Source organism: Acomys minous, assembly GCF_964271855.1.
Source record: "Acomys minous genome assembly, chromosome: 11".
Taxonomy (NCBI): domain Eukaryota; kingdom Metazoa; phylum Chordata; class Mammalia; order Rodentia; family Muridae; genus Acomys; species Acomys minous.
The window spans coordinates 82,438,737-82,462,738 of NC_140492.1; the positions used below are offsets into that span (position 1 = coordinate 82,438,737).

A 24,002-nucleotide genomic window follows, 5' to 3' on the forward strand; every position below is an offset into this window, starting at 1 on the left:
AAAAAAAGAAGAAGAAAATAACAAATAGTTTCTTCCTTTGAAATCAAGTTGTGTCACACTTCACTAATCTCCATACTTGAATAACAATGCAAGCAAGCTTCTTAGTAGAGTAGGGGACTATCCTATTATGAAGACACCAATCAATGTTTAGTTTTTAGCATGAACAGGTCCAGAGATCACCATAAATCTTGAAGTTGATTTTAAAACTTACGCTTTGGCTTCTAGTCTTATAAAGTAATTATTTTTGTCTTGTGGCATAAGCCATGAGTGAAGGCTGAGGCAGGCAAGTGAGCTCCCTGAAGGCAGCCCACTCTTTGCATGGGCTAAGAATACCCCGGTGAGGCATGGACCGCAGGAGTTTTATCTCTGGCCTGTTTCTTGCTGCTGATATGCCTTTTCATGTTTGTCATTGCTGTATTCCTCATATATCTGGCATGGCATGGAGAGACCCTCACTGCCTACCAATATGAAGATGTACTTTCGTGAAATAATGCTGATTAGATGAATTGAGGATTTTCTAATTCCGGAAAATTATTTTATAGAATTTTTGATTTGATTCAAGTAACGTTAAGCATCTCCTGCAGAATATCAAAAGCTGCACCTTCATGTCTGAAACACATAAATTGCACTCAGAAGAGCAGGCTTGAGGCAAATTTCTGATCTAGGAAGGCAATCATTCTATCTAGGTCCAGAGATGGGATCACAAGTCTCAATATGCACCATGGGAACTAATTTCATCTATACAAGGCCTTAAAAATAAGACATAAAATAAATGACCTGTTTCTTGATATTAAAAACAAAAACAAACAAACAAAAAACAACTCAAAATCTTGACAGCCTATGACATGAAAAACTATTGCTCCAAACTTACAATGAGATTGTGGCATGAAAGACATATGAAAAATTACTTTGAACTTATAATGAACTTATGGGAGCTAAGAGAATATAAAGATTGTTTTGTTAGGTATGAGCCTTAATGGACAGACATGTAAACAATTTTCCTCCTATAATGCCTCCAAACTTCTCAACTTTGCTAACCTATAGCATAAAGACTTATTGCTTTGAACTTGTGGAATGAAGTGATAGATAATAAAGGTCTAGTTAGGTCTAGTTATCAATAACCCTGCTGTATTTCCATCAGTGTAAAGACTTTATCTGTTTCTGTGATAATTGCTTTTATGGCCATAAAGGTTTTTTTTTCTGCTGAAATGCAGATCTTTGCTTTAGAGGGTATATAAGCCTACGACAATAATAAAAGTTGGTGGAGCTGCTCAAATTTGCTCCATCCACCCAAAATGCGTGTATGTCTGTGTGTGTGTGTGTGTGTGTGTGTGTGTGTGTGTGTGTGTGTGTGTCTGTGTGTCTGTGTGTGTGTGTGTGTGTGTCTGTGTGTGTCTCTCTCTCTGTGTGTGTGTGTGTGTGTGTGTGTGTGTGTGTGTGTGTGTGTATAGACAGAGAGAGAGAGGGAACGTGGTTTGGAGCTCACTCTTCAGAGTTTGCTTTATCCACCAAATATGTGCCTGTCTGTCTGATTGTATGTATGTATGTATGTATGTATGCATGTATGTATGAAATTGGAGGAACCTCTGGGGTTTTTCCATCCACCGTATATGTATGTATGTATATATATATATGTGTGTGTGTGTGTGTGTGTGTGTGTATGTACACACTATGTATAGACGTTTATATATGTATATATGTACATGTGCACATACATGTTTGTGTATGTGTGTACATATAAATATACACACACACATATATACATATATATGTAAAGTTTGCTGGAGTCTATAATAGCCTCCTCATTTGAGGTTTGTTCCAGCCATCATTCACCAAATACATGTCTGTCTGATTGTGTATCGTATGTATGTATGTACGTGTATGTGTGAATTTGTTGAAGCATGTTGGAGCCTACCTTTGCTTCATCCACCAAGTGCTCACGCATGTGTGTGTGTGTGTGCATGTGTGTGGGTGTGTGCGTCCATGTGTAATTTTCCCCCTTTTTTTCCTTTCTCTATGAGCAGCCTATGCCAGAAGCCATCAGCTCTTTTCCTTTCCATGTTCCTCTTTCTTTTTTCCTTAGAATGTCTCCCCACAATGGAAATAGTAGCAGAGCCACCAGCTCTAGCTCTTAAAGAGATAAAGAGGCCCTAAAAGGCAGCCCAGCTAGGGGAAAGATATCCAAAAGCAGGCAGGAGAATCCATGTGAGAGACGCCCCTGCTCTAATTGCTAATTCATGAAGATCATGCTGCCCACCAGCTACATATGTGTAGGGGACCCAGGGCCAATGCATGCTCATTGGTTCATGATTCAGTCTCACTGAGCCCCCATGGTCCTCAGTTAATTGACTCTGTTGGTCTTCTTGTGGCATTCTTGTCCCATGTGGGTACCTCTGGGAAGAAGATGGGAGGGCAGGACTGGGAGAAAAAGAGGACAGGCACTGGGATCAGGATAAAAAAATGAATAAAAACAGGTTTTTAAAAAGAGTTCTATTTCTCCCCCTAGAAGCTACCAAGTTTTGACTCTTCCCTTAACTCAAAGTCCCACCTCAGTTTAACCCTGTGAGTCAAGGCCAGTTTATGACAGTCCTGTAAAGAGAAAAGTGGTGGGTGGGAATTTCTCCTTCCTTCATTGCTAACCTGAGTGTGTCTGCCAGCTTCAACGAGCATTAGAGTAAGTGAATACAGGAGACTTGATGGCTCAGATTGCTTCTTGTGCTATAGTGATTTCATCATCTATTGTATAGGAAATCTTTAGATCTAACACTATTTCATTTCTTTTGCCTTGGCAGATGTTCTTGCTGGGTTACTCTTTCCGTTGATGAGTGGGCATCATACAACCAGGCCTCCTGTCTAATTTTATTCAGTCAGTCATTTACATCATATCTAGTACAGTATCTACCTCTGTCCTGTCCTAACATTTCCCTGAATGTTCTGGTATTGAACAAATTTTTTGGTCCTAGAGAAAATGTCATATCACTCGCATTGGAATTAACCAATGACTCCATGATGACACAAAATAACATTGGGAGCTCTGGGCCTGGTACAGGGATTTATCCAGGAAACGTTCCAAACTCTAAGCCAGCATTATTATGTGGCATTGGCATTCTCACCATCCTTAAAAGCAAAAGTTACAGAACCACTCTCGTTTCCCGGTACTTTTCAAACACTTCCCACACCTGTGGCTTTACTCTTCCTCAGGCTAGAATGTGTGGGATACAAATCACCACCCTGTTTTCCTTTCTGCTTTTCTGACAACTACCTGATCAAGACCCAATACATACCTGACCACTAGATGGTTCTGAATCCCCTCAGCTTCTCCTTTTTCTAAATGTTAAGTTTATCTGGACATATTTAATACTACATATTTTTCACTTCTTCTTTTCTACCTGTCTATATAGTTTTATACCTGTATATAGAGAGATATCATTTTTATCCCATAATAATTTAATTTAAGACTTATAGTTTTGCAGTAGCAAAAACCCATATTCCATAGCTCTGAGAGGCATACATTTCAGCATCAGGTTTATTTAGCAAATTAAATGCAGTTATAAATAATGGTTCTAACAGGTTTTCTGTTATTGTGGATGGCCCTTAAGAAAAGCTATCTTTATTCTTCTTCCCACTTTTCCAGAAGACTCCCTATGCTTCACCCAACATGTGACTGTGAGTCTCAGCATCTATTTCGAACCTCTACTAGGTGGAGCCTCTCAGAGAACAACTCTGCGAGGCTCCTGTCTGCAAGAATAGCAGAGTATCATTAATAGTGTCAGGGGTTAGCTTTCTTCCATTGGATGGATCTTGAATTGGGCCAAGCATTGATTGATTATTCCCTCAATCTGTGATCTACTGGCTCTATCTTTATCCCTTCATGTATTGTAGGTAGTGTAAGTTTTGGATCAAAGTTATTGTGGTTGGATGGTGTTCTCCTCCTTCCACTAGGAGTCTTGTCTGGTTAGAGGGTATCCTTTTCAGTCTCCATGAACCTAGAGGTGACAAGAGCTCCACATAAAGAGCAATAGAGCTACCTATCCAGGAGCCAGAGTGGCCAGTGGAGTCTGAAGCACCAACCGAGGACCATGCGTGGAATGGACTTAGGTCCTCTACATATATGTAGCTGACAGACACCTCAGGTTTCATGTGACTCCACTAGTAAGGGGATGTTGTTGCCTGCTTTTTGATCCCTTCCCCCGATAGGACTGTATTGCCAGCCCACAGGGGAAGAGAAAGAATTCGGTCCTGATGCAACTTGATGAGCTCAGGTCGGTGGGTAGTGGGGCTACCCCTTTCTGAGGAATAGGGAAGGGGAGGGATGTGGCTATGATTAGGATGTAAGGTGAATTAATTAAATTAATTAATTAATTAGATAGAGTGGGGAAGGAAGGCAGGAAGGAAATAAGGAAGAGAAAGAAAAGGAAGAAAGAGAGAGATAAAGAAAGGCTATCTTGCTGGGTGTGGTGGCACACACCTATAATCCCAGCATTCAGGAAAGTAGAGATAGGCAGATCTCTCTGAGTTTGAGGCCAGTCTGGTCTACAACGTGAGTCCAGGACGTGACACCAGTGGAGGCCAAAAATTAAATAAAATAAACTGTCCAGTGGTTCTTCTGCAGTAAAGAGTCATGTTTATTAGTGAATGTTTTTTTTTTCAATTATTTTCTCCTGATGTAAACAATGTGATACAGATGTGACTAACCCACTTTGCAGTCCAGAAAACAAAGTCTTGGAAAAATGAGACAAAATAACACGCTCTTTAGTTTTATCCTTTGAAATATTTATACAAGCGTATCATATATTTTGAGACTATTCATTCCCCTAACTCCTCCTTGAAAACCACTTCCAAACTCCATGTGTTATTTTTACACACACACACACACACACACACAAACACAAACACATAGAATCATTAATGCTGTTCACATATACGTAAGTGTGAGACCATCACCAGAGTATATTCAATCCACCAGGGACCACAGAACTCACTCTCCCTTAGCAGTCAGCAACCTGTAAATACCTTCCCCAGCTGGGATAAGACTTACGAGTTTCTCCTTAATCCATGCTAGAATTTTTCAAAAGTTATGAGACAGGAAACAAACTACCAACCATCCTTCAGTATCATTTGCTTCAGCTGTATAAAGCCAGTGCTAGTTATTTCCCAAATAAGTAATTTCCTGTAGCTCAGACTGTTGTCCTAAAGACAAGATAACAAATGTGCCTTCAGGTATAAAGCATACAAAGTATAGGGTATTACTGCAAAGATCTATTTAGAAAAAGGAAAACCACAGCATACCCAGGAGGCAGGAAGCCTGGGTCTGGCTTGTGAGTCTAGTACTTTCAACTCTGAATGAAGTTAGATCAGGAAAGACAACCAAACAAACCTCTCTTCTGGAAAACTAGGTTTTATCCTAAGAACTCAGAAGGGGTAATTTCTGAACGCCCATTTCATATTCTAGATTCTAGTCAAATGCTGACAATATTTCTAAGTAAGAATAGGTGAGAAAAATGTAAGCTAGAAAACCTTGATTACTCTTTCTTTTTTTTTTTTAATACTTATTTTTTATGTATAGTGTTCTGCTTGTATGTACACCTGCAGGCCAGAAGAGGGGACCAGATCTCATTGTGGATGGTTGTGAGCCACCATGTGGTTGCTGGGGATTGAACTCATGACCTCTGGAAGAGCAGTCAGTGCTCTTAACCGCTGAGCCATCTCTCCAGTCACCTATTTTTTCTTATTTTAGTCCTATCTCCTCCAGATGAGTGCACTTGAAAGAGACACAGGTTGTCTTAGTCTCTGCTATATACTGTGACCTAGACCTATTACTTCATTACTTTACAAATGCTTCGCTTTAACAGCCACAAAATGATATTTATGTACAGGTTATTTTCATGGCCTTGTACTAAATATATTAAAAGTAGTATGGGCTTTTGAAGAAGGCACAAAGCATGGTCCAACATATCACACCTGCTACATAGTTGCCTTTAAAAGAGTGCCATCAGTAAGCTTGAATTTTTCAGGTTTCTGTTTTCATTTAAACACTTAAAGTTTAAGAAGTGATTCCAGACATTTGGGGGGAAAGGGGATTTTAAAAATGTACTCTATTAAAGTAGATTAGAGTTGTTAGTACTGTTCAAAAAACTTAAATTACTCCTCCATAGCCGTTAACAGATTCTGAAATTTGTCTTAGATCTTAAAATAGCAGTGTACTAATGACTCTGATTTTATTTGATGCCTGGCACTGGAATCACATATAGCATCTGAAATAGGAATTAAGTTTAAGCATGATATTTTGACAAAGCTTAAATTTCATAGGAAAAGTGATCTAGGGGTGGGAGTATATGTCCAACTCTTCTTTCATCTGTAGGAGCCAGCCCATCTGGTTCAGAACCATGATGCCCTGTGCATGCTGCCACAGTCTCTGTGGGCTCACGTAGATAGATACAGATCATGCTGGTTTAGAGGGTCTGGTTTTCTAGTGTCCTCCATCATCTCTGACTCTTACTCTTTGCTTCCTCTTCCATGAGGTTCCCCCTGAGTCATAAAAGAAGAAGCTACAGGAGGAAGCTTCTCTAATGATGGCTGAGCAAGTCACCGACCTATGAGTATAGCAGAATACCATTAGGAGTATTTTTGTTGCTATTACTGTTTGGTTTGTTTGTTTGCCTGTCTGTAAGAGCATCAGCATTTTGGTTTATTCCAGGTCCCTGAGCTATTTAGTCTCTAGCTCTTTGTCCAGTTGGGGCTGTGTCTATTCATTGTTTGGCAACTTCACTTAAATCATATATATATATATATATATATATATATATATATATATATATATATATATATATATATATACACATTTTAGGATGCTTTTTCTGCATTATTCAGTTCCCATACTACCTCTCAGATGCCCCTTACTTTTAATTGTCTCTCGTAATATCCCTCCACCTTGTTTCCCTCTTCCCTCTCTCACTCCCACATGATCCTCCTATTCCAGATTCCTATCCATCCATAATTATCTATTCTACTTTTGTTTCCTAGGGATATCACTTTGGACCCCACCCCCACCCTCCATCCAGTCCTTCGCTCTAACATCTTTATCTCTTTGGTTCTATGGATTATAGCCTGCTTATCATTGGCCACACAGCAAATGTCCCCTTTAAGTGAATACATAACCATGTCTGTCTTTCTGGCTCTGGGTAACTTCATGTAGCATGGATTTTTATAGTCACATCCATTTCTCTGAAATTTTGTTTCTTTTTTTAATGGCTGAGTAATACTCCAATGTGTAGATGTACCATATTTTCTTTATTCATTGTCTTGTTGAGAAACAAGTTGTTTCCAATGTCAGGATATCGTGAATAGAACAGTGATTAAAATGGTTGAGAAATTGTCTTTGTGGTAGAATGAAGCATCCTTTGGGCATATGCTCAAAAGTAGTATAGCAGAATCTTGAGGTAGATAGAGTCTAAACATCCTGAGGGTCACACATATTGATTTCCACAGAAGCTGTGCAAGTTTGTACTCCCAATAGCAATGGACGAATGTTCACCTTGCTCCCCACCCTCACCACCACAAGCTACCATTTCTTTTGTTGATCTTAGCCACTCTGACAGTGAAACACGAAAGCCCAACATAGTTTTCATTTGCATTTCCCTCATGACTAAGAACGCTGAACCTTTGTTAAGTGTTTCCCAGCCATTTGAGTCCCTCCTTTGAAATTTCTATTTAGATTGGGGCCCCATATTTAGTTGTATTATTTCTTTTCTTGACATCTAACATTTTCTAGTTCTTTAAATATACTTACTCTATATCTCACCCAGGAGCTATCTCCAATTGATAACCACTTACAAAGGAAAAATAATTTTTTTTTATGAAGGAATCTTACTGAGGAAAGAAAATACTCTTTTTCCCCACTTATACCTTATTATTTAATTATTAATAGTATCACTATTGTTTTCTTCTATTTTTAGAAACAAAATTTAAATTGCTATGTTCAAGTGGATCTGCTGACAATTTTCTTTTTAAAATTTTATTTATTCACTTTTTGTCCTGATTATAGCCCCATTCCTCTCCTACCGCCCCTCCCCCAACACCTCCCGCTATTCTCTCCTCTTCTACTCTTCAGATTAAGGGAGGTTCCCCCATGGATTCAAGCCCACTCAGGCACATTAAGTTGCTGCAAAACTAGGTGAATCGCAATCCTCTGAAGCCAGACAAGGCAGCACAGTTAGGGGAATGGAATCCAAAGAGAAGAATAGGAGTCCCAGAGGCCCTTGCTCCAGTTGTTGGGGAATCTGCGTGAAGAGTAAGCTGTGTTTCTGCTACATATGTGCGAGGAGACTAGTGCATGGGTGCTCTTTGGTTGGAGGTTCAGTCTCTATAAACTCAGATGGACCCGTGTTAGTTGACTCTGTAGGTCTCTTTGTGGGGACTTTGACCGCTCTGGCTCCCTCAGTCATTCCCCTAATCCTTCCATAGGACTCCCCGAGCTCTGTCTCATGTTTGGCTGTGGGTCTCCGCATCTGTTTCCGTCAATTGTTGGGTGAAGCCCCTCAGAGGAGTTATGATAGGCTCCTATCTGTAAACATAGTAGAATAACATTAATAATGTCAGAAAATGGTTTTCTCCCATGGGATGGGTCTTAAGTAGGGCCAGTCTTTGGTTGGCCATTTCTTTAATCTTTGCTCCATCTTTGTCCCTGCACATCTTGTAGGCAGGACATAGTTTGGATCAAAGGTTTTGTGGATGGATTGGTGTCCTTATCTCTCCACTGGAAGACCTGCCTGGCTATAGGAGATGGAGCCACTTCTGGCTCAATATCCCCCACTACTAGGAGTCTCAGACAGGGTGGACTCCATGGATTTCCTGGGGTCTCCCATCTCCCATGTCTCTGGCAAATCCCAAAGATGACCCCACCTCCAATTTCTATTCTCTAACCCCACCCAGCCTTCTTTCCCACTCTCCCTACTCCTAATCCCCACGCCTGTTCCCTTCCTTGTCCCCTCTCCTACCCGATTCCTTCCCTCCATCCACCTTCAATGCCTATTTTATTTCCCTCTTTGAGTGAGAGCCAAGCATCCTGTGGACTGAGCAATGCATCTACCTAATCTTATAGCAGAACGTCATGAGGAGTCATTTTACTCCTACAGCAGAATAATAGTAGCTGTTTTCCCTTAAGCCAATGACCTATCTAGTCTCAGGTTCTTGACCACTTTAGCAATCAGTGTCCGGCTGTGGGTTCCAGCTCATAGAGTGGGTCTTAGATCCAATTTTAGAAGTGTTTTATTATTCTCATATCATGTGTGTGTGTCCCGGTTGTACCAGTCTATTTTATAGACAGGTTGCTAGATCCTGTTGACGTGCCTATCTGGGATAGTGGACCATTATTTTACTGCCACCTGTATCATTCTGAATGAGATTGTGTTCTACCATATAAGTGGTAACATTAGTTCGTGGGCACTACAAATAAGCTACAAAAAAAAAAAGTAGCTGGAATAGCTTAAGGAATAATAAAAACAGGGTGTAAGGGAAGGGCAAGAAAACTCCAATATGGCAAATACCGCATTGATATTGCTACCAAAAAGTGGTCTCATTGCCAAAGCTATAACCAGCAGAGAACATGAATATTCATAGGGTTTTCTTTGTCTCCAGTTGCACACAGTCTTGTTTGTTTTCCTGTTCCTTTTCTTTTAAAAAATTACCCTCCCAAAAATTAATACATATCTCCAAAGTCTGTGCTAAAAATTACAAGGGAAATAGAATACTTTATTCCAAGCAATAACTATATTAAAGCTTGCTCACTATTTTGGTTTTTTTTTTCTCTCCCTGTGCACTAGCCTTTGCTATATAAAAACAAAATATGTATTTTCTACAAGTCTAGGGGTATCTGGAGAAAAACTATCTGGAAGAAAAGAACCAAAAAATAAATTAAACTACCCAAGGCATCACATGACTTTGTGTTCAAATAAAAACAATTGAAATTAATACCACAGATTATTATTGTGCTCCAAAGAGTTTTAGCTCACTCAAACAATGGTAAAACATCATTTCCCAAGAAATTTCCAGGGTCAAAGAGATGTCTGGGCATCATACCACTAATATACTGTGGAGGGAACTTTTGCTTTCCTCTAATGCGTAGACCTTGACCTTCCTCTGTCTGCTAGACTCCTTTTATATTTAAACCCCTACCCAGATCTAGGCAATGGTCAGAACATTCTCCACAGTGGAGTGGAGAGTGGGATATGACTTTCTCACGTACTCTGGTGCCTCACATTTGACTATGTCCCCTGGAGGGGGAGACCTGGTGGCACTCAGAGGAAGGACAGCAGGTTACCAAGAAGAGACTTGATACCCTATGAACATATACAGGGGGAGGTAATCCCCCTCAGGAACAGTCATAGGGGAGGGGAATAAGGGGAAAATGGGAGGGAGGGAAGAATGGGAGGATACAAGGGATAGGATAACCATTGAGATGTAACAAGAATAAATTAATAAAAAAAATTTTTAAAGAAAAAAAGAAAATTCTAAAAGCCATACTCCTTCCTTCTGCTCTGCTTCTTTGATGTTTTTATAAAATGCCTGGAATACTATTTTCAAAAATATAATTGTAAACAGTGAAGTAGTATAACTTTGGCTTTGGTAGAATCAAGTCCAACCTCACTGGTGACTCTTGGTCAAGACATCTAATTCCATATGAGAAAGGACTTCTTTCTCTGTTTTTTGGGGGGGAGAGTTGTCAGGGTGACTGTCCTGGTGCTTGCTACCTAGACCAGGCTGGCCTTGAACTCACAGATACAACACCTACCTTTGCTTCTGAGTGCTAGTGTTAAAGGTATGTGCCACCACTGCCTAGCTGGTATTTGTCTTAATTAGGCTTACTATTCTGTGATGAAACACCATGACCTAAGGCAATTCAGAGAGGATAGAGATTATGCTGCCCATCGTTCCATTTATCAGTCCATAATCAGAATCGGCAAGGGCACAAACTCTTGCAGAGGAAAACCCTCTAGGCAGGAGCTGATGCAGAGGCCATGGAGGGTGCAGCTTATTGGCTTCCTCCTTATGGCTTTCTCAGCCAGTTTTCTTGTAGAACCCAGGACCACCAGCCCATGGATTGTACCATATAGAGTGGGCTAGGCCATCCTCCATAATCATTAATTAAGAAACTGCACAATAGGCTTGCCTATAGTCCAGTCTTGTGGAGACATTTTCACAGCTGAGGCTCCATCTTCTCTGCTGACTCTAGCTTGGGTCAAGTTGACATTAAACTGGCCAGAACACTAAGTAAGCTTCCATTTCTGTATAAACAGATCAATGCTTGCATCACAGGGTTAGAGGAAAGACGACATGTAATAGATAATGCCACAAACCATTGTTGGGTTCTAAGTACAGTATTTCTAATATGGAGACATGTTCTTCATCTCAGAAGATTTCACATACCAATGAAAGTAAGTAATACCAGAGAATTTCAGAAAAAAAAACCAACAACAATAGGACTCTGTCTGACCCTTCAAACTTAACTCTTCTGCTTTTGAAGAGCAAGGACCCTTAAGTGAGATGGTACAACTGCACCCCAGGATGCATTACAAATTAGTAAAACCTTAAGAGGGACTTGAATTCCCCAAAAGATGGAAAGCTGCAATGGGCCTATTTACTTGAATTTTGAAATAATTTAAGGACCCTTAAACTGTTCTTAAAAATATGTAAACCTTTTTTCAAAAAGAGGACTTGTTTTTGTTGTTGTTGTTGTGTGTACACAAATGTCTGTGTGTGTGTGAGAGCATGTGTGATATGTATGTAAGTGTACAAAAGGTACGTACATGTATATGGTGGTGAGTAGACAACTTCATGGACTCAGTTTTCCCCTTTAGCCTTTAAATGTGCTCAACTGTGATGCATCATCAGATGACAAACGCCTTTGTTTCGCTCACCTATAAATATTACATTAAGTTTTGCTGACTATTAAACTTCTTTAAATGTGTATGTCAGAATAATTGATACTAATATAACTAAGAGAATATCAGCCATATTAAAAGTGTGCTTCCATCAAAAACCTTCCTCCAAATTTCATGGTAGATGCATACGTGTGCAGAGGGACACACATTTGCATATAATTATACTTCATGTTAGACACCATTACTCACACAGAGTCTAGTCTTCAAGGCAAGTTGATTGTATTCTTTAGCAGACATAACTACATGGTTGCTACCTGTACTTAAAATGATTATGAATGAACTTCTGTTATTGACCAGGACTAGAAAATATGCAATAATTGCTTATTTATTTATTCAGATTACATCTCAATTGTTATCCCCTTACTTGCATCTTCCCATTCCTCCCTCCCTCCCTCTTTCACACTATTTCCCTCCCCTAGGTCTGTGACAGAAGTAGACCTCCTCCCCCACCCTATGGTCACAGCCTATTAAGTCTCATCCTAGAAGCCCGCTTATCCTTTCTCTGAGTGCCACTAGCTCCTCACCAAGGGGAAGTGGTCCAATATGGGGCACCAGAGTTCATGTCAGAGTCAGTCTCCACTCTACACACTACTGTGAAGTATGTGCTGTCCATTGGCTAGATCTGAGTAGAGATTCAATCTTTACTGCATGCATTGTCCTTGGTTGGTACAGGAGTTTGAGCAGAACTCCTAGGTCCATATCTGCCCATCTTGATGACCTTCTTAATAAAGGCCATATACAGCAAGCCAATAACTAGCATCAAATAAAACGGAGAGATACTCAACAAATTCCTCTAAAATCAAGGACCAGGAAATGCTGCCCACTTTCTCCATATGTCTTCAGTATAGTTCTTGAATCTCTAGCTAGAGCAATAAGACAACAAAAGGAGATCAAGGGCACTAACCAAGGACAATACAAGCAGTAAACATCAAACCCCTCCTCTAATCTAGCCAATGGACAGGACATTCTCCACAGTTGTGTGGAGAGTGGGGACTGACTCTGACATGAACTCTGGTGCCCCATATTTGACCACTTCCCCTTGGAGGGGAGGCCTGGTGGCACTCAGAGAAAGGATAAGCAAGCTACCAAGATGAGACTTGATAGCCTATGACCATATAGTGGGGGAAGAGGTCCCCCTCAGTCATAGACCTAGGGGAAGGGAATAGTGTGAAAGTGGGAGGGAGGGAGGAATGGGAGGATATAAGTGATAGGATAACAACTGAGATATAATGAATTATATCTTAATGAATTAATAAAATAATTTTTAAAGGATATCAAGGGATCCAAACAGGAAATGAGGAAGCCAAATTATCCCTATTTGCAGATGATTTGATAGTATACATAAGTGACCCCCCAAAATTCTACCAGAGAACTCCTACAGCTGATAAACATCTTCAGCAAAATTGCAGGATACAAAGTTAACTCAAAAAAGGTCAGTAGGCTTCCTGTATGTAAAGGAAAATCATGCAGAGGACGAAATTAGGGAAACTACAATCTTCACAATATCTACAAGCAATATAAAAATATTTACATGTAACTCTAAGAAAGTAAATGAAAGACTTGTTTAAAAAATGTCAATTTTCTGAATAAGGAGACTGAAGATGATATTAGAAGATGGAAAAATCTCCCTTGTTCGTGGATCAGGAGAGTTAATATAGGAAAAATGGCCATCTTACCAAAAGCAATTTATAGATTCAATGCAATCTCTATCAAAATACCTACATAATTTTTAAGAACATCCAAAGATCAATTCTCAACTTCATATGGAAAAACAAAAAACCCAGAATAGCTAAAACAGTCCTGACATGAACTCTAGTGCCCCATATTTGACCACCTCCCTTGGTGGGGAGTCCTGATGGCACTCAAAGAAAGAATAAGCAGGCCACCAAGATGAGACTTGATAGCCTATGACCATATAGTGGGGGAGAAAGTCCTGCTCAGTCTTAGACCTAGGGGAGGCGAATAGGGTGAAAGTGGGAGGGAAGGAGGAAGGGGAGGATACAAGTGATGGGATAACAATTGAGTTGTAATCTGAATAAATTAATTACATTTTAAAAATCTTTTTTAAAAGTCTTGTACAATAAGAGAATTCCTAAAGCACCTAATTAACTCACATTATTTTGTAAGAACACCACAACAGTTGACATTGTGTGTTTGACACTGTGTTATGACACTGCGGTTCATATTCACTGTATGGGGTTTTCTTGTAACACTGTATTTGCTTATTTTTGTTTATCATAAAATCTTGCCGTCCTGGTGAGACCAAAATTGGCATTCTAGAAATTAATGGTGGGCGCTGAGAAAAATCTTTAACGAAAAAAGTTGTATGTATCCTATGGCCTGGAGAACATATGTAAGCATCCACCAGCTGTGTCTGAAGTATATGCAGGTGAAACAAGGCCCACGAAGGTTCCAGGGGATGTGCGGTTTAATTGCCAACTCCCTTCTCAGAAGGGAGCCCCGTTTTGTTAAGTGTTTGTATCTGACAGCCACATTGTGACTGATCCCCAAAATGAAAAGTACAGTCACCTGTGAACTCAAGAATTAGACTTAAATCTGTGGTCTAGGAAGCCATATCAAAGGTTTTTTTTTCCCTACACTTTTGGGTGTAATGAGTAATATGAATCTGATTTATTTTGGAACTGATCATTCACTCGGTAAGACATGAACTGGACTGTCTTGACAGTTAGGAACATTCAGTATGAATATTTTATTCTAGACAACTAACAATGTTACTTCTGTGTGAGTTAACTGCTACATCACACAAGCTTGCCTACATTCACCTTTCATTGTTCTGCATCAGGCTTATTTCATTATATATATATATTTAATATATGATCAGAGGAAATTTTTATTTCCTATTTTAAAATGTTTAATTATACCCATAGAATAATAGCACTTTTCTATCTAAATTATCTAAAGTAAGCTTTTTAAAATATTTACCCACTTAATAAGGCTCTACATAAACGTACAACAATCTCCTTCAGTATAATTTTAGAAACATATTTATGCAGCAATGCACTTCAAATGCACTGGATTGATTTCTCCACGGGGCTTGCATGTCACAGCATTTTGTTAACCTACCTACTAATGTACAGTACATTAGACAACTTTGCCTTGCATCATCAATTAGAAAAAAAAATAATAACCAAAATAGTTTGCCTTCCAAATTGTTAGCTGCCCCAGTGCTGAAAGCCAATGATGTGTAGAAAAGAAAACCCTCGTAACTCCTTCCTGATAAATGAGTAGGGAGAGTTTGACAGATCAGAGCGAGATGAAGCAGCCTAAAACATTTGGCACAATGTGCGTCTGGCATACAGAGACTGCCTGTCAAATGCCTATGACTCCATACAGCAGCTAGGGACCCTATGGAGCAGCAGATGGGCCATTAAGGTAGTATTAATGTAGATGCCATCAGTTTTCAGTTCTGACTGGGACATACTCTTTGGAACTATGAGCAGCTGCTGCCATTTATTGTGACAGCTTCCTGCTAACTTTTGCCAACTGGCACAATCTGACTCTTTGTACCTGAGCTATTAAATGTGTGACTTCCACCATTTTATTCCTCCAGAGAATGCTTTTAATAATCCTCTGAAGAAAGAGGGAAGCATTTATCACCCAAGTGAATATACATACTATGTGACTCTATTGTACGAGGTTTTTTCCCAGTGTTACATTAATGTGCCCTTATTAAAATCTAGCATGGATCTTTTACAATGTATGGAGGTATAAAATGAAAATGATTACTCCTATTAATGCTAAATATTTAATGTTAAATTGACGTATTTATTAATAAACTAAAACCTTTATCTTTTGAAATAATTTCTCGAATGAGCATGTAGTCACATGAAATAAGGTCACACATTAACTCAGCAAAAGTAAATTATCTTGTGCTTTTTGTAAGTATACATAAACATATTTTCTCAATATGTTTAGACATAACTAGTGTTTTAATGCATATTAGGAAATTTGGGATGTATAAATGGATTTGAAGCTCTGTAATTACCTAATATCCCTACTATAAATCAGGAAGAATGCATGATAAATGACAAGAATTGTGCATTTCTCAGTCACAGGATAATTTCCACTGAAATGCAACCAAACTATTGGTAGAAGCAACTCTTTGCTGTTTTCCTTTTATCCTGCTAGACTTTGAGGGGTACATCGCATCGTTTTTTATTATGTCAAGCAAGAAAGCTCTCAGTAAAGCACAGCACATGGTTTGTCAGACAATGAAAACCACAGCAGATCATTATAAAAATAGCTGGCAGACATATTCATTATGCTGAGCTAACCGTGTCTTCTGCTTCAAATATTTCCAATAATTTGTGCATTAAATTTCTAAACAGATCTCATTCTTTCAAGAATATACCTCACAGAGTCTGTCTAGTTGTACGTGTAGGTGCATAGAGAAACACGCACATACACTCACAAGCAGGCCTGTATGCACACACACATACACCACTGCATCTTAAGGCACGTAAACATCCTAATCGCCTTTCAATATGTGCAGTGATGAAATGTATCTTTGATAAAATGGAAGCTATGGGATTTGCAGAAGTGTCGACCCTAATAATACCACTGTTGAACAGCTTCTTATGACGTAGATGTGTAAAATAGATGATGTGAAAGATGGTCCATATTACATGAAAAGGAAATATATGAAATGCTGTCACAAATCAAACACACAGTGGCTAAAGCCCTGGTACCTAGATGCCAGTGCACTCTCAGAAATTTCCTGACTGAAGCAGATATCTGACAGAACCTGAAAGTCCAGACATGAGCGCGATGTGTTTGCTTTGAGTCAGTGCGTTTGTCTATAAAAGTGAGTTTTCATGCACATTTACCTTTTTCAGTAGTGTTATAAAGGGATTAGAGGGTGTTATTTTAGGGCAGTTCCAAGGAAGAAAGTTTATATTATGGAAATGGATCAAAAGGGCAATAAAACTGGAAGTGTGGTTCAAAAGGGAGAAAAATCAAATTTCCTTTATTAAAATATAAACTCTGAAAAATAGAAAGTCTGGATAGAAAAAAAGCCTTGTTTAAGTTTTAATGTCCCAGCCTAACTATATTAGTTGATATGTTGATCTATCAGAAGTTGTATGGTCTGTTCTGTGTGTGGTTCTCTAAACATCTCCCATCTTATCTAATGTTACCACATATGCATAGGACAATGTAAATGTGCTTATTCAGCTAATTTACATAATGCTGTTCTAGTGATTTCATTACACTGCTGTAGCCAATTTTGCAAGCCTCTTTTAAAGTTAAAATTTGTCTTTTAATCTGTGTAAAAAAAAATTCACAATATCTAAGCCGAATTTTGCTTGATATCAGTTCCAAATTAAAGGTGCAGCTATACACACTATATTTTAAAGATGGCCCAACGATGCATCTGGAACAGATGAGACAGAACAAGAGCACTATGGGCATTTGATGTTTGTAGCAATGTTATTTATCAGAGTGTTTTTACAGCCCTCTATACACAGTGAGTTTCTGCTACTTGATGTCAAAAACCAAAGCCCAGTATACAGAGCCACCACAATCTTCCTAGTGAAAGAAAAGGAGTCAGTGCACGGAGACCAGAGGACCTGGAGATTAGCACCTTTAACGGGAGTTGATAGTTCTGCAGTGCTGAAGCTCACACAATAAGCATGGCAGCAGATCACAGAGGCTTACAGCCGCATGCCTTCCAAGGGAGGCTAAATTCAGGAAGAGCCATGGGAAGATTATATTTTACTGGTCTCACTCCTTTGGAGCAGTGATTTTGTATTATAAAATCTCAGCTTCCTATATTATGTTTTTAAGTCCAAATGTGTTTTGTGAAAATCCAAGGGCATTAAAAACTAGCAATCTATTGCTAGTGAGTTATTAAACAATTCATTTGAAAATATAATTGTAAGGCATAAAATGCCAATGCAGTATGAAATGTTATTGTGGCAGTTAGGGCAGAAACTATTCTAACATTCTCAAGACTCATGATTCAAGGTGTTTATTAAAACTAAGAGTGGGCAGTTTTACCTTTTCTGTACTCTCTATGACAGTGGTTTTCAAAATAGCTGCATACTCGTGTGGGACAGAACTGCAGCACTGGTACACGTGTAAGGCTAGGATGATTTTCTATTATGCTCATCAAAGACAAAAATGGTGAAACCGCTTTATTAAAAAGTCAATGCGCAGGATCTACAATCCTGTGTCTTCTGAGACTTATTTCCACAGAGGTCTCATGCTTGGAGTCTGGCTCAAACCGGTATCATCACCATTCACGTGTCAAGATATTTCATTCAAGCAGGAAACCACGGGAAGTATCTAAGAACTTAAGCACACGATGTGATTTAATGCAGATTATTTTTACTTAAGAATATGTATATTGTTCTATGTCGCTGCATCAGCACATGACAGTCTCGTTACTTTAAGACATCAAGAAAGCATAAGATAAGCATGATCTGGAGACATCAGATCAATAGTTTATTGTGTAATGAAACTCTTTCTCAAATAATTAGGCTGGTGTGACAGCATAATTTTAATCACCAAAACATGATGATTTAGGTCTTGTTTTGGTAGTTGAACAATTTGAAAACAAACACATTAGGACAGAAAACTTCACACTGAAAGAAAAGTTTTTGTGGCATCCTGGAGACTGCAGAGCTACCCACCTCATCCAGTTGTGCTGAAGGTTAAGTAGCTTAAAAAAAAAAAAAAACAAAAAAAAAACAAAAAAACCAACAACAACAAAACAAAACACCTCACTGTCTTTTTTAGTTGCTTGTTTTTTTCCTTTATTAATTTATTCTTGTTACATCTCAATGGTTATTCCATCCCTTGTATCCTCCCATTCTTCCCTCCCTCCCATTTTCCCCTTATTCCCCTCCCCTATGACTGTTCCTACGGGGTATTACCTCCCCCTGCATATGCTCATAGGGTATCAAGTCTCTTCTCAGTAACCTGCTATCCTTCCTCTGAGTGCCACCAGGTCTCCCCCTCCAGGGGACATGGTCAAAGGTGAGGCACCAGAGTATGTGAGAAAGTCATATCCCACTCTCCACTCTACTGTGGAGAATGTTCTGTCCATTGGCTAGATCTGGGTAGGGGTTTAAGGTTTACCGTCTGTATTGTCCTTGGCTGGTGCCTTAGTTTGAGCGGGACCCCTGGGCCCAAATCTGCCTATTATAATGTTCTCCTTGGACATTCTATTGGGACTCTAGATGAGAGAAGCATGGGAGAATGGCAAAGTAGAAGGATCCAGAGGGTCCTAGAAACCTACAAATAGACATTTTTTCACACATTAGATTTGGATCATGGGTTTTTTTCTACCTCCCTCCAAAAAAAAAGTTAGCAAGGAGAAAAAGTAAATCAATCATTACAAAGTAAATAAATATAGCCATTTCTGCCTCAGTTTACACTCAATAGGAACAAGAAAAGCTCCATTGTCCACCCTAAGTACTCCTAAGAAATTATGGTCATATGTTGTTAATTATTGTCCTAGTCTAAGAGGCTTTTACAATGCTGTCTTGTAAAGTTGGACTTTCAATATAAACTTTCTCACAGCTCTGGAAAGCAGGAAGTCCAAGATCAAGAAGCAAACTTGCCGGATGTGACAAAGCCTCACTTCTCAATTTGCCAAAGGCTACTACTTCCTTGTTTTTATCAAGTATCAAGATAAATATCTTTCCTGTCCCTTACAAGCATATAAATCTCATCAGTGCAAGATATAAGCTCATAATCTAAACAGTTCCAAGGGCCCTAACCTCCTATGTTCATCACAGCTGTGCCTTAGAGTTTTGAGATATGAGTTCCGTGGGGTCATAATCAGTCCCAATAAATAAAAAGTGACAAACTAAGGTTCATACCTACTGCAAGAATTAAGACTACATACATAGTCTGACCAGTCTATAAATACGTATTTCTTATTTTGAAAAGTCCAAAGATACAACTTTTGATGATGTGTTTCTCTTTATAGGTGTGCAATCTTATTCATCTAAAAAGTAAATCAGTGTCCTTTGATTAAGCTGCAGCAAAGGGAGGCAGTTGCCAGGGCAACAGAAGACTTAGGGTAAGAGAAGCTTAGCGGTGACTTCTCAGGAAATTAACAAATGTAAATGCTTATTTCTCTGTTTCGCCTCTATTGGGACAGTTTGTCTAGACATAGTTTTCTAACAACATATAGAAAATTTAGATTAGAACAAAAGTAGACTCACTCACATTTCTGTTTCTCCCCAGGGCTGACAAAGTATAAGTCAGAATTCTCTACAAAATTTGAAAGCTGCTTTCCAAGTGCACTACTGATGGTAGACAGAGCACAGTGGTGTGGTACTCGCACCTGCCCATCCACACATCTTAGCTTTTCACTCTGATCAAGTTAAGTATGGAAGCTCCAATGCGCAATACAAAGAAAGGACTGTGCGCATAACACTATTTTCACATGGCATCAACTGCTGCATGCTAGAACTTTCTCCTAAAGGTTTAGAGGGTTTTTCTTTGTCCAGAGATATCCTAGAGAAAAAGTAAACATTGAACAAACCCAGAAGCTAAATGGTGAAGGCGCATGCCTTTAGTCCCTGAAGTTGGGAGGCAGAGGCAGCCAGATTTCTGAGTTCAAGGCCAGCCTGGTATACAGAGACATTTCAAGAGCATCCCACACTACACAGAGAGACCCCGTCTTAGTAAAAAAACAAAATCTGAGAGACAGACAGACAGACAGACAGACAGACACACACTGAGAGAGACAGAGACAGAGAGAATGAGTTCTCTTATTTTCATCTTTCAGAAGCCTTTATTCTGTCTCATTTCCTGATATTGCTTATAACTCACTTTATTCTCTCAACCTGACAAAACCATCTTGACGGGACTCTTTCATTCAGTCTACAATGAGTTACATACAGAAAACAACTTTCACTTGCCTAGAATGACAGGAGAAACCTAAAATGTCACCAAAAAAAAGTTGAAGGGTAATCTTTGGTTCAAACTAAGTAATGACGTAAATTGTCTTCTTAAAATGTGATGGCAGGCATTGGTGTCACATGACTTTAATCACAGCACTTGGGAGGCAGAAACAGGCTGATCTCTGTGAGTTCGAGGCCAGCCTGCTCTATAAAATGAGTCCAGCACACCCAGGGCTCAGTTTACACAGAAAAAGCCTGTCTCAAAAAACCAATAACAAAAAAGTTTTTATTCTGTCTTAATTACTCTGTTTCTCACCCTTTAAACTTTATGCTTCTTGTAAAATGAAGTTTCAGTATAGAAGTATCTGAGATTTCAAGTAAAATGACACTGTCTTTTACTCTTTCTCGATTGCGTTCTTTGTGCTACATGGGTACTGCTTACTCCAAGGAGGCCTCATCTAGACTAACCTACAAACGCCATCCCTCTTTCTCCAACGTGCAGAGCCTATTCTGCAGATCGAGACCTTGAACTGTTGCATATCAGGGTCTTCTTTCCACTTCTGGTATCAGTCAAGTTTCTCTTGTCTTAATGTCACACTCACCAAAATTAAAAATTTTTCCAAGTATCAATTTCTGACAAAAAATGATGTTTCCTCAAAATCGCGAATTTGTGTTTGGGGTTGGTGGTTCCACCTACGGTGGGAAGTCATGCACCTTTTGCACAGTTGTCTCAGATCTTAGCACAGACAGCAGAGTGACAGTGGATTCCAGGGACCGGTTAGCTGAAGCACTGCTCCTCTTCTTTACTGGCACACTATGGCGCCTTTCCCAGACTCTCCAGGAGCTGCATGACTTACCCCCAAAAGCAAGCAGTGTACAACCTACACTCTTACCAGAATGAGTAAACTACGTGTTAGAGTGTCAGTATATACACACACACACACACACACACACACACACACACACACACACACACACACATACACATCACTGACACTCTTCAGCTAACAGGCAATTCACCCCACCATATCTCCTTTGGTAATGTTTTTGACTGCTGCCCATCTGATTCCTGATCTCTTCTGTTACGCTTCTTAACCCTCATGGATATCAGCTCCTACCTCCAGGCTCCTGCCTTGCTGGAGTTCCTATCCTGAGGTCCCTGAAAGATGAACCCTAACATAGAAGTGTAAGCCGAACAAATAAATTCTTTCTCCATTCCTCCCTCTCCCCCACAAGAGAGTTGGATGGATGGAACTAATTTGCTCTTATAACCACAGTGCTGGGAGGGGTAGGGTGAGCAGATAGGAAAATTGCTAAGGATTGCGGGCTGCTAGTCTAGACACAGGCTCCATTTTTTTTGTTGTTGTTGTTGTTGTTGTTTTGTTTTTTTAAATATGTTGGCTCAGGAGAATAAGAATGTGAGAGTAGGATACCTGATTCCATCCCATGGCCTCAGCTCACCTGTTTACAGGCTTATGCAGCCCACACAGGTGCATTCATCCGCAAAGAAAACGCATTTAAATAAAATCTACTTTAATTAAAAAGTATAGCTGTACTTGTGTACAAATATGCGTATATCAAGAGAAAGGCATGCATGTCACATATTTAATATACAGAACCCAAATCCAGAGTTCTCCAAGGATTTATAATATAAGAGGTAAAGTCGTACCTTGTGTTCTTCAAGTAAACTTTATAGGCAAGCTTTGAAAGCAGATAATTATGTAAAGGTTTTCAGAGAGCACACCCAGTTCCCCTGGTTGTAAAAAGCCTACTTCTGTGGAGCATTCACAGGACAGAACAGCCTGCTCTGACTTACAATAATATGTGTGAGTGGTGCAAAGTCATTCTGTTGTGAGGAGACTGTTCTCCAAATACACCAGCAAAAATGTCCAAGGTATTTCCTCCTGTTACCTTTTAATTGGTAAGATTGTTTTTTTTTTTCCCCTCAGAGCATTAAGACTCTAACTCAAACTCTTTCCATTTGCACTGCCCTCTTCCAGGTGTTGGAGTGCACTATGTGAGGTAGGTGAGGTGTGATGTCAGTAATATTGCCATATGGTTGTGTTGTAAAAAAAATGTTTTGTTGGTGTTGTGAGTGTCTTTGGGTGGTGCCAAGTGCTAGGTAAATATGAATTTTGTATTAATTCACTGTTGAGAACAGAATTTAAATTCTCTAGGCTCCCTCTTGGAGACATAATATCCAACAGAGTACTGACCATCCCATCACAGCTGCACTGTCCTGAAGAGATTTCTCCAATGGCCATCATATTTCAAAATTATCACTTATTATTTAAGTTATGTTTAAATTTTTAAATTGCCATTTAATTAACATTGGTAACATTACATTAAAGATACAATAGAATATTTAAAATAGACAGTGATAAAAGTTCAAAGATAATCTTTTTTAGGTTTATTTATTTGTTCATCTTACATCCTGGCCATAGCCCCCTCCCTCCCTCTTCCGCCTTTCTCCCCTCCCGTACTCCTCAGAAAAGGGGAGCCCCCACCACACACCCCAGATCATCAATTTGCATCAGGACTGAGAGTCCTCTTCCTGGGTTGGGCGGTCCCACCAGAGAGAAGTGATCTAAAAGCAGGCAACAGAGTCCGTTTCAGAGACACCCCTGTTCCCCTTCCTAAGGGACCCACACGAAGCCCAAGTGCACATCGGCTACATCCGTGTAGGGGGCCTACGTCCAGCCCATGCATGGTCCTTGGTTGGTGCTTCAGTCTCTTTAAACCACTCTGGGCCCTGGTTAGTTGACTTTGTTGGTCTTCTTGTGGACCTCTTGTCCCTCCAGGTCCTTCTGTCCTTTCCTCCACTCTTTCACAAGACTCCCCACTCTCGACCCAATGTTTGGCTGTCAGTCTCTGCATCTGTTTTAATACACTGCTGGTTGGAGCCCTTCGGAGGACAACTATGCTAGGCTTTTTTTTTTCCCGAAAGTTTAGCAGATTATCATTAATCTAGTGTTAGGGTTTGGCTCTCTCAAATACGGTTGGTCTCTGGTTGGACCAGGCATTGGTTACACATTCCCTCCATCTCTCCTCTATCTTTATCCCTGCAAATCTTGTAGGCAGGGTAAATTTCGGATGAAAATTTTTGTGGGTTTGTTGGACTACCACTAGGAGTCCTGTCTAGTTAGAGGGTGTTACTAGGAGTCTCAGCTAAGTCACCCCCATA

General features: G+C 39.6%; 1 long non-coding RNA gene across 1 annotated transcript in view; it reads left to right on the forward strand.

The window, feature by feature from the left end:
- LOC311608762 overlaps nucleotides 1-24,002 on the forward strand; it is a 41,721-nt gene that overhangs the window by 13,093 nt on the left and 4,626 nt on the right. Inside the window, exon 2 of the long non-coding RNA XR_014783146.1 lies at nucleotides 19,897-19,989. This is a non-coding gene — a long non-coding RNA (uncharacterized lncRNA). The remainder of the gene's footprint in view (nucleotides 1-19,896; nucleotides 19,990-24,002) is intronic.